A 12,690-nucleotide genomic window follows, 5' to 3' on the forward strand; every position below is an offset into this window, starting at 1 on the left:
ATACGGAGAATGTAATTTTATTAACCAACTCATACAACTTTGTTCATTTTATTATATTAATAAATTAAGTCAAAAATCATCTTTTTCATTATAAGGGGATGATTAAACATACATAAAAATATTACTCTGTATGAGATATCTAACAGCTACATTTGTTGTAGACTAATAATATTATAATAATAATAGTAATTGGTATAAGTATAGGGAACATGAAACTTGACTAGCCATTGAATTGGAATTTGATCCCGAAACGTATGAAGAACATATGGGATAAAATTTTTTATATCTATTAATCTTTAATTTATCTAATTACTTTATGGGATAAAGTTAACCAAATTAGATAAGTTTTACAACTCATAAGTCCTATCCATTTAACCCTTTATTTCTCTCTGTACGTTAGTGAAATATCACTATCACATTAGTGAAATACCATTATTATATATATACCTATAAATAATCCTCACACAAAACTATAAGGCTTTCAATTGTTTCAAAGCAAGAAACTAGTTAAAAGAGACATTCGCAAAAGAAAAGTAGGAAGAACTTTGCATAAATTCAGGTGTGAATCCCTATTTTGTTTACTAAAATATTACTTTGTTCATGTACTTTAGTTGTAGACCTTGACCTAAAATGCCTTTTATGTTTACAGAAGGCATGTTGATATTTTGATATTTTATTGTTTCTAATACCCATATATAAAATTTAGATTGCTAAAAAAAAAAAAATTTATGCTCACATGAGAATTGTAATGATCTCCGTTTAAATCTAGTTATTTAATTAATTATTTATTTATTTTATTTCTCTAAAAATCATTAATTCATGCTGGCCAAAAGAAAATATAAATATATATATAACCTTGACTGATGCTATTTTACCATGGAGTACTATTACAAAATCATATTTGTTTCATTTACCAAATTGTTCTTTCATCTAAAATTTTGGGTACGGATGTCCAAGTTTTAAACTAAAATCTCATTTTTTATATATTAATTGGTACATATATTATTTTGGATATAGAGTCTTGAAGACTATTATTTTTACTATTTTTGGTAAGTACTTCTTCATATAAGGATGTGGACATGATTGCAATTGTGATTTAGCCTCTGAACTATAACTGTGTTTACCATCTACTAGAATTAAAAATAAATATATAATAAAATATATATACAATACGTCTATATGTAAAGCAAAATAAAGTTAACATTTTACAATTTACATTTTCAGTCCCTAATGTATATATAGTGTTATAGTAATAAACCAGAAGAATCACATTATTACTACTTGCTTCTCTAAACTTTATACAATTCTTAAAAGGATAGAATTAATATATATTTATAAATAGAACATGAAGATAACTTATAAAGGTGTTATGTGATCACTGACCAACCTTATCACTCTAGGTTAACGTTTCGGGTCACTCGTTTACGCTAGTATCTGCGATTTGTTTGATGTGCTTCAAGGTGAGTTTTCATTACTCCCTTTTTATATATATTTTTGGGACTGAGAATACATGCGCTGTTTTATAAATGTTTTACGATATAGACACAAGTAATCGAAACTACATTCTATGGTTGAATTATCGAAGTCGAATATGCCCCTTTTTATATAGTCTGGTAATCTAAGAATTAGGGAACAGACCCCCTAATTGACGCGAACTCTAAAGATAGATCTATCGGGCCCAACAAGCCCCATCCAAAGTACCGGATGCTTTAGTACTTCGAAATTTATATCATGTCCGAAGGAGGATCCCGGAATGATGGGGATATTCTTATATGTATATTGTGAATGTCGATTACCAGGTGTTCAATCCATATGAATGATATTTTTGTCTCTATGCATGGGACGTATGTTTATGAGAAATGGAATTATGAAATCTTGTGGTCTATTAAAATTATGAAATGATTATTTATGATAAACTAATGAACTCACCAACCTTTTGGTTGACACTTGAAAGCATGTTTATTCTCAGGTATGAAAGAAATCTTCCGCTGTGCATTTGCTCACTTTAAAGATATTACTTGGAGTCATTTATGGCATATTTCAAAAGACGTTGCATTCGAATTGTTGAGTCTATCAAGATTATTATTAAGTCAATTATAATTAGATATATTATAAAATGGTATGCATGTCGTTGACTTTCGATGTAATGTAAGATTGTCTTTTCAAAAACGAATGCAAGGTTTGTAAAATGTATCATATAGAGGTCAAGTACCTCGCGATGTAATCAACTGTTGTGAATCGTTTATAATCGATATGGACTTCGTCCGGATGGATTAGGACGGGTCCTTTCAGTTGGTATCAGAGCGGTGGTCTTAGCGAACCATGTCTGCATTAGTGTGTCTAACTGATAAGTCGTTAGGATGCATTATTGAGTCTGGACTTCGACCATGTCTGCATATCAAAAGTTTTGCTTATCATTTTGTGTCAAAAATTACCTGCTTATCATTCTTAGAGAATCACTTACTTATCATTCTTAGTCTAGACACATTTTACTGCATTGACTGCATGAATAGTGTATAGACAAAAATTCATATCTTAGTGTATCTGTTACTGTAACTTTGCCTGACAACTTCCGTAGATTCCTCCGTGACTTATGGGATTTTAGTATTATATATTCATATGTAAATTATGTATTGCAGGGTACTAATCTACATCCTATAATCTATTTCTTATCGAAAATCCTTCATCTGATCGTACGAGATGAATCCTGCAACCAGTTCGAGTCCCTCAGATTCCGATAGCTATTCCGATAGTTATTCCGACAGCTATTCCGACATAGATGTTCACCTAAGCTCCGAAAACAGTGTCATCGGCATGAATCAACCAATCAGTCATTATCAATTCATCTGATGGGTTCGTAGTCGACTTAATTAATGGAAACGTGCAGAAGACAATCCCTTCCACTAACCGAATTCACCTCTTGACAATGAACCTAAAGCTTTTACCGGCGAACCTGTTCGAGACACCATTTTCAGTCTCATTTCCAGGGTAACTCGACAAGATTATATTCTATCCATAATTCTGAACCTTATTCACCCGCTCGTTCTGACCGACAATCATCCTGGAGTAATAAGTCAACGAACTTCGTGCTTGAATAATCAATTTGGAGAATATGGTGCAAAATGTACCAGCTTCAGCAACATCACCGGCACCAACAGTACCATCAATAACAGCACCAGTACCATCAACAATCCATGTTTCAATATCATCATCTGTACTTTAAGTATGATCTTCGTTCTACGTATCGTTCTACCTCATTTATCTTCGTTCGACATGGCGAATATATAATCTCTAAAGTTTTAGAGATTATTTATTCTAGTTCCAACCGAGAAGCAAATGAGTTTAATATCATATTAACTCATTAAATCCATAAATACATCTGAAGAAAATATATATATATATTTTCATAAAGACTGTAATTAAAAATTCAATCGTACAAACTGTTAATGATGAAAATATTTTAACGGGTAGGTAATACCCGAGGAATATTTAGATTTCACACTAATAAGTTACACAGTACATTCTTCGAACCTGATTCAACGGTCAATTATCATCCTACTTACATCCACAGATATACGAATCTGATTCACCACAGAATAACCATTTTCATTCAATTTCATATTTGGATTTTGACCTATCAGAATCCAACAAGTGGCATAATGAAGAAATAATGGACACAATAAAAATTGATTAGAAACAGACTAATTAACAATATGAAATTCTGTTAAGAATCCACGCTAACAAGATCCTAGCTAACTGTTCCTAGCTAATTGTTTATTCCGTATTACATTTTATTTTATCGTAATTTATTTATCACAATTTAATTATCGCAGTTTATTTATCGCAATTTACAGTCTCGCAATTTTATTTATCGTCATTTAATTTCTGTTATTTATTTTACGCACTTTAAATATCGGGACACGTATACAAGGTTTTGACATATCATATCGACGCATCTATATATATTATTTGGAATCACCATAGACACTCTATATGCAGTAATGATCGAGTTCTCTATACAGGGTTGAGGTTGATTCTATAATAATATATATACTTTGAGTTGTGATCGAGTCTGAGACATGTACACGGGTCACGATACATATTAATTAATTCGAATATTATATATTATACTGTATATGAATTATTGGACTGTCGATGTGGACTATCGACCGTGGACTAATAATATTGGACAATTAAAATGAATTAAAATATTAATTATAACATATAAACTAAATATTTCCTCAAGTTTGCCACTTGATTTCATCTTAAACCTCATTTGTATCTTGACGATTCCAATCCGCGTTCAAACCTTTCATGATTCTTAAAAACACTTCAATCGAGAGGATGAACCAACCGCACTTCATTTATGGAAGAAAAGATTAATGCCTATAGTTATGCACTTGAAAAACTCTCGGAACCTGAACAAACCTTTGACACGTATCTGTGCTAACTCCTTTGGCATTGTTATTATCGAAAATAACTTTCAATCCCTTTTCAAATTAGCCAATTTTGTCACAGCTCCAACAAATCAACGTGGACCTTTCATTCAAACAAACCGTGTTGTAACTTTGATATATAAGAGTGCCCATTTGTTGTTACCGGAGAACATTTATATTTTACCATATAACCATCAGCGTTTAATCATCTAAAAATACAATTCTCTTGAAACCACCTTGGATTGATAACCGATGATTCAGATATCGTAGCTTTAAATGCAGAGGAAACAGAAAAAAATTGCAGATGGTCTAAACAGCCAAAAGTTTTACGATAAAGAAGGGAGTGTTAGGAACGCTCGAATGAAAATTTGGTACTGAAAAACAGATTGAGCAAACCATGAATGAGATCAAGGTCAAATACAAGGACCATACCATATATTCAAAGAACCCAGTTAATTCTGGATCCGATGAAACCTTCAACGAATATCTTGCTCCGTACTCATGTTAAAATCTTACGGAAAATCTTTCTTCATCAACCATCGAACTTAGAAATTCCAAAATATCATCATCAATATCTTCGATATTTCTGAGGATATTTTCATAAATATTCTCATCCGAAATTATATACCTCTTTGTGCTTCCTGTGTATCATTATATTGGAAACATTCAAGAGAAAATTTAGTACCGAAAAGCAGATTATGCGAAACTATGAAGAAAGCCGTGGACAAATCACAAAGAATAAGTTTGACTTCAAAGAATCCAAATGATTCAATGTCTGCTAAAGTCTTTAGTGAATATCTTACTCCTTACTCTAAACCCTTGCGGACAATAGTTTCTATCATCCTCTGATCTTAGATATTCCGAGATATTATCGTATCTTTCATTATAAATATCCTCCATATTTATGGAGATATATTTTTATAACTATTCTTATATGAAATCATTAATCTCTTCGTGTTATCAGTATTAAATCATATAGAAACTGTTAGTTTCTATATTCTGTAAACTTTCGAGCTTAAAATATGAACGTTATTGAGGTAGTGTTGGGAACTGATGCATGAGTTAGTATAATATAATGACACTTGATCAATGTGATTATATTACAGTAAGTCATGCTGAGTTTCTAATGGAACGTGATGATTCACAGATCTTAACGTCATCATGTGCCATGTTACATAACTTTTTCATTCTACTTAACTTCTGAACATATCAAGAAAATGTATTCTTGATGTTTCTATCTTCTGTAATTTTGATAAATTTGAAAATCAAATCGTGCTATCACGTTCCACCCTGCTTAGAACATTATAATCATTCGAAACTCTATATCTACGAATTCTGGACCATTATTTGCTTGACTTGGAGTCGGAAAGAGAAAACAAAAGTATAGAGCTCCGAAATATAAGGAGGATATAAAGCTCGATAACAAAACATAAATTACAAGCCGTGTATGTCAATGTTTATTGCAACATAAAGACACGGGATAACTAAAAACACTATAACCCCAAGGGTGAAGTAGAAGAAAACAGATTCCTCCGGTGGAAGTTGGAAAAGGAGAATGATTATGGCGATAGTCAGGATAAGGACCAGGATTAGAACTTGACTAAGCATTTTCATAATCTTTTGGATGTATGAACTAAGAAAGAAAGTATAGGGATGGTGAGAATAATGGGATGGAGGAGTTTAATTTATAATGGAAATATCAGACAGAGTAATCAAAGCAGATCACCGCATTTAATTCGAGAGATCTTAAATTTCCTTATTCGCCGAAGAATCAAATCTTTTTGATTTTGAAAATTTTCTATAAATCCCTCGAAATCCGAAAATCCACCGTGACTATGTCAAAAGTTAAATCTCTATCTCAATCTTTTGTGACAGCTTCACTTGTACGCTTCACCTAAACGAATTGTTTTATCCATATTACTAACTGATGATAAAACTCTAATTTTTCCAACTCATATGAGTCATGAAAATATATTTATTATCAGCCATGACCATCCTAATCAAATTTCGGGACGAAATTTCTTTAACGGGTAGGCACTGTGACGACCCAGAAATTTTCGATCAAATTCAAACTTAATTTTACTATGAATTCGACATGATAAGCAAAGTCTGTAATGATGAGTCTCAGAAATTTTGAACTGTTTCATATATTCAATTACCCTTCGACTGTTCTCGACGATTCACGAACAATTAAATGTAAATAGATAGGTGTGTATGTATATATAAATAATAATTTGAAATATAATTTGAAGTATTATATGTTGTTGTTATTAAAAATTAATAAAATAAAAATAGGATATTATAATAATTATTATTTAAAATATATCTCTATATAAAAATAAAGTATATTAAAAATAAATATTAAATAATTTTAATACTCAGTTGTTGTTCAAATTGATATTAAGCAAGTTAAATTCAAACTTATGTAATTTAAAATAAACGGTGATACGAAAATGAGTTCTATAAATTTTGGGCTTATTAAAAAAAATGTATTTAGGAATTATTTGTTAAGTTTTAACACTTTTTATATTTTACCCTGAATTGAGAGAGACAGTTGATGTATTTTTTATTTAATAAGTTAATGATCGAATTTTATACCATAATGACCAAAATAAATAAATATGGGATTTTTCTGAAGGCGTTTATCCATCACTAATTAATAACGGAGCATGAAATTCAGTCCGTGTAATTTGGGTAATAGTGTCGACAGGAATTTTACAAACAATTGTCACGATTGAAAAAGAATGTGAGACTAGATGTTTAATTTTATTATTATATTATTTTTACTCTCATGCTCACTGAAATTATTGATATATGAATCCAATATTTTTTTCCTTTTGTTCAATCAACAAACCACATACATGCATATATGGTTTAAGAATTCAACAACACTGTTTAACACACTTTAATGATTGAATTGTTTATTGATTGATTATGAAATTCTTATTAGTGTTTATTAAAGTGATTATTACTCTAACTTTTGTATATATATACATACATGCACGATAGAAATGGAATTCTATTATATAATTACTATTTTTGTTTTCTCCTAACCTTCCATCACCTTTATGTTAAATACATGCACCTAAGATCACAAAACCAGTTAGTGTGTTGTTTGATTCTTAACATACTACATTTACATCTCTTATTATATATATATATATATATATATATATATATATATATTCTCGGCGTCATCCATGACTTATGAAATTCTCAATAATAATACAGAGAATGTAATAATACGGAGAATGTAATTTTATTAACCAACTCATACAACTTTGTTCATTTTATTATATTAATAAATTAAGTCAAAAATCATCTTTTTCATTATAAGGGGATGATTAAACATACATAAAAATATTACTCTGTATGAGATATCTAACAGCTACATTTGTTGTAGACTAATAATATTATAATAATAATAGTAATTGGTATAAGAATAGGGAACATGAAACTTGACTAGCCATTGAATTGGAATTTGATCCCGAAACGTATGAAGAACATATGGGATAAAATTTTTTATATCTATTAATCTTTAATTTATCTAATTACTTTATGGGATAAAGTTAACCAAATTAGATAAGTTTTACAACTCATAAGTCCTATCCATTTAACCCTTTATTTCTCTCTGTACGTTAGTGAAATATCACTATCACATTAGTGAAATACCATTATTATATATATACCTATAAATAATCCTCACAAAAACTATAAGGCTTTCAATTGTTTCAAAGCAAGAAACTAGTTAAAAGAGACATTCGCAAAAGAAAAGTAGGAAGAACTTTGCATAAATTCAGGTGTGAATCCCTATTTTGTTTACTAAAATATTACTTTGTTCATGTACTTTAGTTGTAGACCTTGACCTAAAATGCCTTTTATGTTTACAGAAGGCATGTTGATATTTTGATATTTTATTGTTTCTAATACCCATATATAAAATTTAGATTGCTAAAAAAAAAAAATTTATGCTCACATGAGAATTGTAATGATCTCCGTTTAAATCTAGTTATTTAATTAATTATTTATTTATTTTATTTCTCTAAAAATCATTAATTCATGCTGGCCAAAAGAAAATATAAATATATATATAACCTTGACTGATGCTATTTTACCATGGAGTACTATTACAAAATCATATTTGTTTCATTTACCAAATTGTTCTTTCATCTAAAATTTTGGGTACGGATGTCCAAGTTTTAAACTAAAATCTCATTTTTTATATATTAATTGGTACATATATTATTTTGGATATAGAGTCTTGAAGACTATTATTTTTACTATTTTTGGTAAGTACTTCTTCGTATAAGGATGTGGACATGATTGCAATTGTGATTTAGCCTCTGAACTATAACTGTGTTTACCATCTACTAGAATTAAAAATAAATATATAATAAAATATATATACAATACGTCTATATGTAAAGCAAAATAAAGTTGACATTTTACAATTTACATTTTCAGTCCCTAATGTATATATAGTGTTATAGTAATAAACCAGAAGAATCACATTATTACTACTTGCTTCTCTAAACTTTATACAATTCTTAAAAGGATAGAATTAATATATATTTATAAATAGAACATGAAGATAACTTATAAAGGTGTTATGTGATCACTGACCAACCTTATCACTCTAGGTTAACGTTTCGGGTCACTCGTTTACGCTAGTATCTGCGATTTGTTTGATGTGCTTCAAGGTGAGTTTTCATTACTCCCTTTTTATATATATTTTTGGGACTGAGAATACATGCGCTGTTTTATAAATGTTTTACGATATAGGCACAAGTAATCGAAACTACATTCTATGGTTGAATTATCGAAGTCGAATATGCCCCTTTTTATATAGTCTGGTAATCTAAGAATTAGGGAACAGACCCCCTAATTGACGCGAACTCTAAAGATAGATCTATCGGGCCCAACAAGCCCCATCCAAAGTACCGGATGCTTTAGTACTTCGAAATTTATATCATGTCCGAAGGAAGATCCCGGAATGATGGGGATATTCTTATATGTATATTGTGAATGTCGATTACCAGGTGTTCAATCCATATGAATGATATTTTTGTCTCTATGCATGGGACGTATGTTTATGAGAAATGGAATTATGAAATCTTGTGGTCTATTAAAATTATGAAATGATTATTTATGATAAACTAATGAACTCACCAACCTTTTGGTTGACACTTGAAAGCATGTTTATTCTCAGGTATGAAAGAAATCTTCCGCTGTGCATTTGCTCACTTTAAAGATATTACTTGGAGTCATTTATGGCATATTTCAAAAGACGTTGCATTCGAATTGTTGAGTCCATCAAGATTATTATTAAGTCAATTATAATTAGATATATTATAAAATGGTATGCATGTCGTTGACTTTCGATGTAATGTAAGATTGTTTTTTCAAAAACGAATGCAAGGTTTGTAAAATGTATCATATAGAGGTCAAGTACCTCGCGATGTAATCAACTGTTGTGAATCGTTTATAATCGATATGGACTTCGTCCGGATGGATTAGGACGGGTCCTTTCATGTGTCGACATTCCCATTACAAGGGTGTCTATGATGGTAGGATTGATGGTATGGTTGAGCCCAGGGTTGGGTGCCAAAAGCAAACCTTCCAGCTTTTTCCCGTCCCCGTTTCAGGTCCATAATGTTAACCTCCACTCGATCAATACGAACTGTAAGATCTTCAAGAGTGGTTGTTATTTCTTCCAATCCCCTGATCACGTCAGAGAGATTGTTCTTCGTGCTCGCGTTATAGCCAGCCATCGAAACAGGAGAAACCTGCTCTGAATACCAACTAATACGGATCAAGAATGATCACCAAAACACAAACGTGTTACTTGGCTTGGATAAATACTCGCGCACGAGTTTCACAAATAAGAACGCAAATACAATTCTTAAAATTTTATTAATTAAAACAAAGTGATGATCCCCCCTCTCAGTTTACATATGGCGAATATATAAATATTAAAAGTGAAGACTCGTAACCGACTATGACTTGGACCACAACTTCAAAAGCAACAAGCTTATCTAATTAATTTTAAATGCACGTTCCTAAACTTATCTAATATATGAATTTAAATAATTAATAACTAATAATAGTAATTGATAAGTATGAAGAATCCTAAATTTGTATGATGCTTCAATCACGTCCTACATCAATACTCAACAAAAAAGACACAACCGATTAATTGAAGAAAACCCTAACTTCAACGAGTATTTCATCGATTCGTCCAGAAAGCCTAAATTTGTAGACCATTAAAAAAGAAGATAAGACAGCAGCCCAAACTTGGAAGGATTAAATCGAATTTTCCATAAAACCCTAATATGAACTACTTAATGAAAAAACGAAAACCTAAATTTTGAAGAAATAGATTTGATGATACAGAACGAGAGAATCACTGGCTAATTTATAGGTTATAGATGGCGTTAATTTAACGCTGATTAAGGTAATGTTCAAATATCATCGTAAAAAACGCGGTATCGCTTCAGTTCTATCGTTACTCACTTACTCCTATTATTTAACTTTTAAAATTTAAAATTAATTTTAATAAGTACGATTAGATATAAACATTTAGAAAAGACTTTGATCATTGTGATGATTACGAAGTATTATTTTCATCAGAAAATGCTCGAAAACTAACATTCATTACGATGAATGTAAAAAATAACATTCATCACGATTAATGTTATTTTTCAAGCGTTTTGTAATCACAATAATAAGAATTGTCACAAAATGTTTTTTTTAATGTTCATATTTTCAAAGTGTGTTATTTAAAAGATGACATGTCAAAAAAGTGACCATTGGATGTATAAGTTATAATCATTAAGAACCATTAGACTAAGAAATATCTATTATTTGTCAATATATAAGTGCTAAGATAAACCTATCCTAATCCTAAATAGAAAGAAAGACACAAAGATGTACATTAAATTAAAAAATCCGTTAAATCCAAATCTATACGGATTATATGTCAACCATTATCCGATGTCCATATACCATATTTAAAATCCATAAATGAAAATAAAAAATCCTCTGTATTATCCAATTATTACTCCGTATGTAAACCTAATTGCATTCCAACATTAACCAAATTGTAAACTCATTCCAACTCAACTACTCCGTAAATACCCACCCATTAAAGATATGATGTATACTATTTAATTGTTAATAACTATTTAATCGTTAAAGATACTATGTAATATTTTTATAGTTTTATATGGCAAAAATCTTGAATTGTTCAAATTGACACCAGTATATACCTAAAACCCCAAGGAAGATTCAAAGTGTTCGCTCTTGGTTGAATGCGATAGTCTCAACGAACATGTTGACGGAAAATAAATAAAACATATATGGATGTTTGGATAGCTTTAGAGAAAAGATTTGTTGATCAAACATACGACTCACGGGGAGATAAAGAAATAGATCGAAGCGAGTACCTGCGCTCTTATAAGGAAAGGAAAAAAATGACATTATATATAACATATTTAACATAGTTAAAGATAATTATAAACAAATCAAATCCTATTTATTTATTCTAATTAGAGATACGACTGAAATATGATTTTAGGGATAAGAAATAAAGTAACCAAACCATGGATAAATCCAAGCAAACTTTTCTTAAATCCAAGCGATCTTTTAATAGGCGTTTGCCCCCGATCCAATCAGGAGATCGAATTGATTATAAAAACATGAGTTTAATTAGTCGATTTTTTAGTGAACAGGGAAAATATTATCTAGACGAGTGAATAGATTGACCTTGAAACAACAACAATTAATTACTATTGCTATAAAACAAGCTCGTATTTTATCTTTGTTACTTTTTTTAATAATGAGAAACAATTTGAAAGAATCGAGTCGATCACGAGCCCTCTGTCCCACACATCTATCCAGAATCAAGTGTAGTTCACCGGTTCCACCGAATGCTCCTATCTGTCAGCAAAGATCGTGTAAGTGTGCAGTTATGCTAATTCATCAATCAACTCCTAAACCTCAAACCTAAATCTCACAGTTAATAATTTCAAAAATTCACTCACTCAATCAGATTCTCTTCAATAAATTCAATCCTCGACAACGATCAGGAGAATCTAAACTGCACCGATTCGCTTGTCAAACTTGAGCATGAATTAAGAACTCGAATTAACCTACAAAATTGAAATTAAAACGAATGTAAAAAAAATTATACACCTCATATATATATATATCGGTTACAGTAAGCTATGTATTATATTAGCAAGTGTTTCGATGC

The 12,690-nt window shown here is 30.4% G+C and overlaps 2 long non-coding RNA genes across 2 annotated transcripts; both read left to right on the top strand.

Annotated features, from left to right (window-relative positions):
• The first annotated feature begins 483 nt into the window (after positions 1-483).
• On the top strand, positions 484-2,050 carry LOC139890575 (uncharacterized). The gene is made up of 3 exons (XR_011773378.1): positions 484-559; positions 1,401-1,460; positions 1,970-2,050. It is a non-coding gene; the product is annotated as an uncharacterized lncRNA (long non-coding RNA).
• Positions 2,051-8,160: 6,110 nt separating this feature from the next.
• LOC139891738 (uncharacterized) lies at positions 8,161-9,748 on the top strand. Its single transcript, XR_011773818.1, has 3 exons — positions 8,161-8,236; positions 9,077-9,136; positions 9,646-9,748. It is a non-coding gene; the product is annotated as an uncharacterized lncRNA (long non-coding RNA).
• The last annotated feature ends 2,942 nt before the right edge of the window (positions 9,749-12,690 follow it).

This window comes from Rutidosis leptorrhynchoides, chromosome 2 (assembly GCF_046630445.1).
Source record: "Rutidosis leptorrhynchoides isolate AG116_Rl617_1_P2 chromosome 2, CSIRO_AGI_Rlap_v1, whole genome shotgun sequence".
In the NCBI taxonomy this organism is placed as follows: domain Eukaryota; kingdom Viridiplantae; phylum Streptophyta; class Magnoliopsida; order Asterales; family Asteraceae; genus Rutidosis; species Rutidosis leptorrhynchoides.